Source organism: Manacus vitellinus, unplaced genomic scaffold (genome assembly GCF_001715985.3).
Source record: "Manacus vitellinus isolate BGI_N305 unplaced genomic scaffold, ASM171598v3 scaffold_23_pilon, whole genome shotgun sequence".
Classification (NCBI taxonomy): domain Eukaryota; kingdom Metazoa; phylum Chordata; class Aves; order Passeriformes; family Pipridae; genus Manacus; species Manacus vitellinus.
This window is the reverse complement of record NW_021939718.1, coordinates 12452158-12458157: the sequence shown is the minus strand read 5'-3', so window position 1 is coordinate 12458157 and position 6000 is coordinate 12452158.

Sequence of the window (6000 nt, the reverse complement as noted above, 5' to 3'; positions counted from 1 at the left end):
CCTAATTTGCTGTCTCTAGTGCTGTACAATAACACTTTCAAATCCTACCAGAGGAAGAGAACACTGTGTTTTTAATGAAATGAATTGTTTTTGTCACTGGTGATTTTCATCTGTTACTTTCACAAGTACACTGCAATTGTTTGTTAGCACAAAGTTCTAATACAACATATTTCTGTGTTAAACTAAACCAATATCAAACTAATAAAGAGCAGACATGTTAAGTTCAGCATATTTTAACATAAAGAGGCATAGATTGAATTGTTACATCACAGGTTCTATTTCTCCTATAAGGGAATTAGAGAGTTACATTAGAGAGTTAGAGGAATTTGGCTAGAAACTGGTTTTATAAAAAGAAAAATAAAATGCTTGTCACTGTCTTTTTTCTCCCTTCCTCCAGCTATTAAATCTGTACTATGATCTCAGATTGGAGAGTATACAAATGCTACAGGCCTCTCTATCTTTGGAATAGCTTTTGAGAAAAATTTAAATGCTCCGAGTTAGAGCTACATGCATGCAGGAAGCCAAAGAAAAATTATTTTACTGTGTTTCTGAATAATTTTTCCTTTTAGTTCAGTTACAATGAGACTGTTGATACCAATAGAATAATTTGGTGTGGGAGAGGAGGTAAAAAAATCTAAAGCAAACCTAAAGGAATTATATTTACATCTTGGGTAGAATAGTGGATTATTATTAGCAAAGAGATGTGAAGCTTCATACATAGTAGAACTTCTGTTGGCAAATACAGGAACTCAGATGGTTTGTACTTTAAATGAGGCAGTGCTTAAAATGAACTGGCCTAGACCCAAAAGCAAATGGGTAGGTAAATGTCCAAGAATTTCCTACTGAAATACTATTGCCTAAGGAACAGAATTATTTTTTTTTTAATATACATGTGAGATGGGGAGGACATGGGGGATGGAAAGGCAGATAGTTTCTGTATGGATGCTGGTTATACAGCAAGATTTGTAGATTAATCCTTCTGCCAGTGTTCCAGATTGATTGGTAACCGCATGATACGCCATCTGCCACTTAACTGATAAGTTAAACTTAGTCTTTGTTCATGTATGTTTTTACTTTTTATTTTTTCCTTAAAGGACTTGCTACAAGTGTCCTTCAGCTATCTTAATAAAAGAGAGTAAATAACTTAGAAAGTAGTAGATTTATATTTTTAATGAGGTATGTAGAAGCTTCAAATTATTAACTTAGTTTATTGTTTATTCCTTTTTCGTAGATTATAATAAAGAATGTGTAAGACTGTGTGTGTTAGCTTGGACATCCATAGTTGAGAACTTAATAGGTTCCGAAGAATTGTTTATGTCTACGTAATGAATTAACTCTACTGAGCATTAAAGGTGCTGGGTAGGTGTGAATGTCATTTTTGAGATGCAGCACTCTGATTAATCCAGATCAGAAGCATAATTGTTAGGGTGGTTTGGAGGTTTTTTTCCAGTTATGTTTCTGGTATACTTTGCCATTTTATTGTGAGCTAGGTTACTCCAGCTAGGTAAGTTGGAAGGAAACCAAGTGTCATGCTCAGGCAGAAAGGGGGTGATTTGGAGAAGGGCATTTATCCTAGGGAGACTTTGTGGGGAGTATTGATTCATTTCTTTTGTAGAGCTTGAGGATGAGATCTGAGTACCTGGCCATCCCATTGGAGTCAGGTGAATGTGTAAGGACAAGGAAGAGAAATAAAGAAGAGAGCAGGGGTGGAAGTAGTGAGGTGGAATTTGTAATTTTTTGCAAGTTTTGGACACAATGGCTTAAATGCCTAGATTTAGATACAAGAGAAGGTGGACTTGGAAGTGCTGAGGCTGGAGATGAAAGTGGAGATCATAAAAATCCAACTAAGTGAGGGAAATAAATGCACTGGACTGTCAGTGCTGAAAATCACGAGAAGGAAACCTTTCAGTTGTATTAAAAGAGCACAGTGAATGGGATGAAGAGGGCTGAAGGTAGTAAACACCACAGATAAACAGCCTATGAAACCATGCAGCTTTTTCAAAAGTTAGTGTTTAAAAAAAGGTGAAAGGCAAATGAGTGGTGTTTCATTAGTATTGCAGAACTTTGACCAAGAGAGACTATTAACTATACAGAAAAAAAAAAAAGTTACACATTTCATTGTCTCATCATTTTGCTACAGTAGTCCACCTGATGAGAGAGAATAAGGCTAGTGTATCCAGTGTATTGTAGCCAGGAAAACCGGTCACCGTTGGAGTGAGAGTGAGTAGTGGAAGGTGGCACGCTCCAAACTCTTAACTTTTGGACTTGTCAGGTTTGTTGCCCCTACCATTATTCTAATCAAGAGGTGCAGTAAACTCATCACATGGTTGCAGCTGTATGTTTAAAGCGATAAAACATTTTATTCAAAGGTCTTCATTGGAAAGCAGACACGGTATTACGTTTAACAGATGGGAGCTATTTCCATGAATTTTCAAGTGCTTTCCAAAATAATTCCTTTGTATCAATGTGAAAAGAGAAGTCTACCCAGAGAAATGGTTTGAAGACTTCTGAGTGATTGCTTAAATCTTTTAATGTATCCATTGGCATTAAGTCTTAGACACTTAGATAACATTTTATGTGAGATTGTTGTATCATGTCTTGATCATAAAGTAATGATTTCATGTGTGTTATTTTTAATGTCATAAAAAATTTGAAGACAACTTGGGAGAACAGAACTTAAATTCAGTTTACAGTTACCTAAATTGAGGGCAATTAAGCCATTGGAAGTTTTTATTGCCCTTAGAAAGGATGAAAAATCAATAAAAATGTTAAGCTGAATTTAAGGCTAAGTAATTTAGTAGAAATTTATAGAAACACGTGATTTAGGCAATATCTGAGGTTGAGCTTGAGGACTTAAAGCAGAGGTTTTAAGATGTATCTTTCTTGCAAAGCATTTTCTTCTGAGCAGGCAGCTTCCAAAGGGCTTAGTGAAATTTCTATTACATTATTGAGTCATCTGCCAATTTGAGTTTATGGGTATTAACTCTTCTTTAAAATCCAAGGTAAACTTCATTGTTTAATATTTTTAAACAATTATGAAATGCCTTCATAAGCCTTGACTGTCTCACAATTAAATGCTTTGTGTGCTGATTCAGTTTAGGTAATAAATATTTGTTGAAGTATTGTATATACAGAGATCCTTATTTGGTTTGTACAGAGCTTTCCATTCTTTGCTATAACTCCCATATTCTTCTTCCACATTATTTTGAACCAATGGTATCTTTAAAGAGAGATAAATTTGAGTTCAGTGCAGATAAAGTCATCAGAGGTGATGTTCTTCATGTGATTTGTTTATATTACATTTGTGATACATGTTTCTGGTTTAATGCTTGGTTGTAATTTATTATCTTTACGCTTATTTTGGCAATTAAAATGACCTTGAACATTAATAATGTTCATAGAATCACAGAATATGCTGAGTTGGAAGGCACCCAACAGGATCACGAAGTCCAACTCCTGACCCTGCACAGGACATCTCAAGAATCATTCCATGTGCCCGAGAGCATTGTCCAAACACTTCTTGGACTCCGTCAGGCTTGGTACTGTGACCACTTCCCTGGGGAACCTGTCCCAGTGCCCAACCACCCTCTGGGTGTGGAACTTCTTCCGTAATATGCGAACTAAATCTCCCCAAACTCAGCTTCATGCTGTTTCCTTGAGTCTTGTCACTGGTCACAAGAGTGAAGAGATTGGTTTTTGTCCCTCAGCTTCCCCTCATGAGGAAGTTGTAGACTGCAATGAGATATCTCCTCAGTCTTCTCCAGGCTGAACAAACCAAGTGACCTCAGCCATTCTTCTTAAGGCTTCCCCTCCAGACTCTTCACCATCCTCAAGGCCCTCCTTTGGATGCTCCCTAACAGCCTAATGTCTTTTTTATATTGTGGTTGAACAACATTTACTTGTTCCTATACTGTAATCTTCCTATCCTGTAATGGCAAGCTGAAGTAATATACTGTACTGTATGCTGTCAGACTGAGAGAGTTGGGGCTGTTCAGCCTGGGGAAGAGAAGGCCCTGGAGGGACCTTTAGCAGCCTTTCAGTACCTGAAGGGGGGGCCTACAGGAAGGCTGGAGAGAGACTTTTCTCAAGGGCATGTAATGAAGGACAAGAGGAATGGCTTTAAGCTGAAAGAAGATAAGTTTAGATTAGATATCAGGAAGAAATTCTTTACTCTGAGGGTGGCGAAGCACTGGAACAGGTTGTCCAGAGAAGCTGTGGATGCCCCTCACTGGAAGTGTTCAAAGCCGGGTTGGATGGGACTTTAGGCAAACCTGGTCTGGTGGAAGACATCCCTGCCCATGGCAGGGGCATTGGAACTGTATGATCTTTAAGCTCCCTTCCGACCCAAACCGTTCTATGATTCTATTAATGTGTGGTGCATCATGACTCAAGTACTTACCTAAACATCCCTCTAAAGTGGTGAAGCAAACCACAGCTCAGTCATGTCTAATCAAATATGAAAGATGTGGACTACATAAGGAAAATACAAATTATGCAAATGGCCTCTGTTTCAAATAGAACTTATGTCACTGTTCAAGTGTTTTCATAACTGTTTTCACATTGAGTCATGTATTAAAGCATCTCTAACTTTTCCTAATTCCTTCCACTCTTCTCCCCACTTCAAGGTCATACACCAAGTCTTAGGAATCACACAGAGCAGAACTATTTGCAGCTCCATAGGGAGAATAGGTGTAACGGAGTCAGAACACACTTCACCGAAATCCTGTTCAGTTTCAAGCCCTGAATTGAAACAAAATCATCCTTAAAGGGAAAAAATTCAAAGGTGCTCTCGTTGGATAAAAGAGGGCTGCACTCTCATCTGGTTACATAGCAGCTGTACTTGGCAAGGGCTGTGTTTTAGCCTTCAGACAAAGTACATTAGCAGAATGCAAATATTGCAGGCTTTTTGACTCTTTTAATTTCTTTTTCAAGGTGCTATGTTTCTAATTAAAACCCTTTTCAAGGACAGAAACTCACTGCTTATGATAAAATATATCAGATATCTATTCATTTCATGATATAATTTGTATAAAACAAACTAAAACCAAAATATCATCTATTCTTTTATCCTGTTTTTACAACGCTTATAGTGATGTATAGAGAGATACTGTACATATTTATATGTACACAGAGAGTAGCTGAAACTTGTCCTTTGTTCCACTTCATGAAATTCAGTCTAATTATCATGAGATTACATTTTTTCTAAGCTTCTTGTTTCTAAATGCAAACAGTCCTTCAGTCATCTGCTGTTGATATTTACTGCCAAATCGCTGATACATAGGATCCACTTTCCATCATCTCTGCCTGATGGACTGTACTAGTTAATAAGTGCTTTTCACTTCAGCAAATGTATGCACAGGTGTGTGCATACTCTCACGCTTCAACAGTTTAAGTTGTTTGACATTAACTATATTGGAAAAACTTTATTGTTGTTCTCTGAGTAGAATAAGAAAATCCAAGCAGATCAGCCCCTTTCCTTTAGGTGAGGGTGTTGTGGAAGGCACATGGAAAGGAGTACAGGTGTGCTTGGTCTTACTTTAAACATATAGGCACAATACAGTGGCTGTCTTTCTTCATCCCCTTTTCCATGAGCCAGCCAGAGCCATCTGATTAATCTGCTCATGCTTAACAGTAATTAGTGTACTGGGGGGCCATGTTCAATGAGATGTGTTCTTGACCCAATCTGTAAATGGATAAATGGTCTGTGCAGTGAGCCTTGGCTGTGGCTGTCACTTGTCTTTTTAAATGTGTGGCCCAGAAAGTGGCTGAATTCTACAATAAACATTAAAACACTTTGTAGCATAGTCTTCCACTCAGTGTTGGATACACATGCATGTCTGTACACAGATGAAGTAGTAGTCTTCTGTCTTTTCATCTCTCTCTTTCCTTCCCCGACACCCCCTGCAATGCAATTATTCTCCTAAAATTTTTCATACACTACTGTAGTAATATGAAGCACTTAAGAAATAATAATAAACGTAAACAATGTGTATCTTTCAG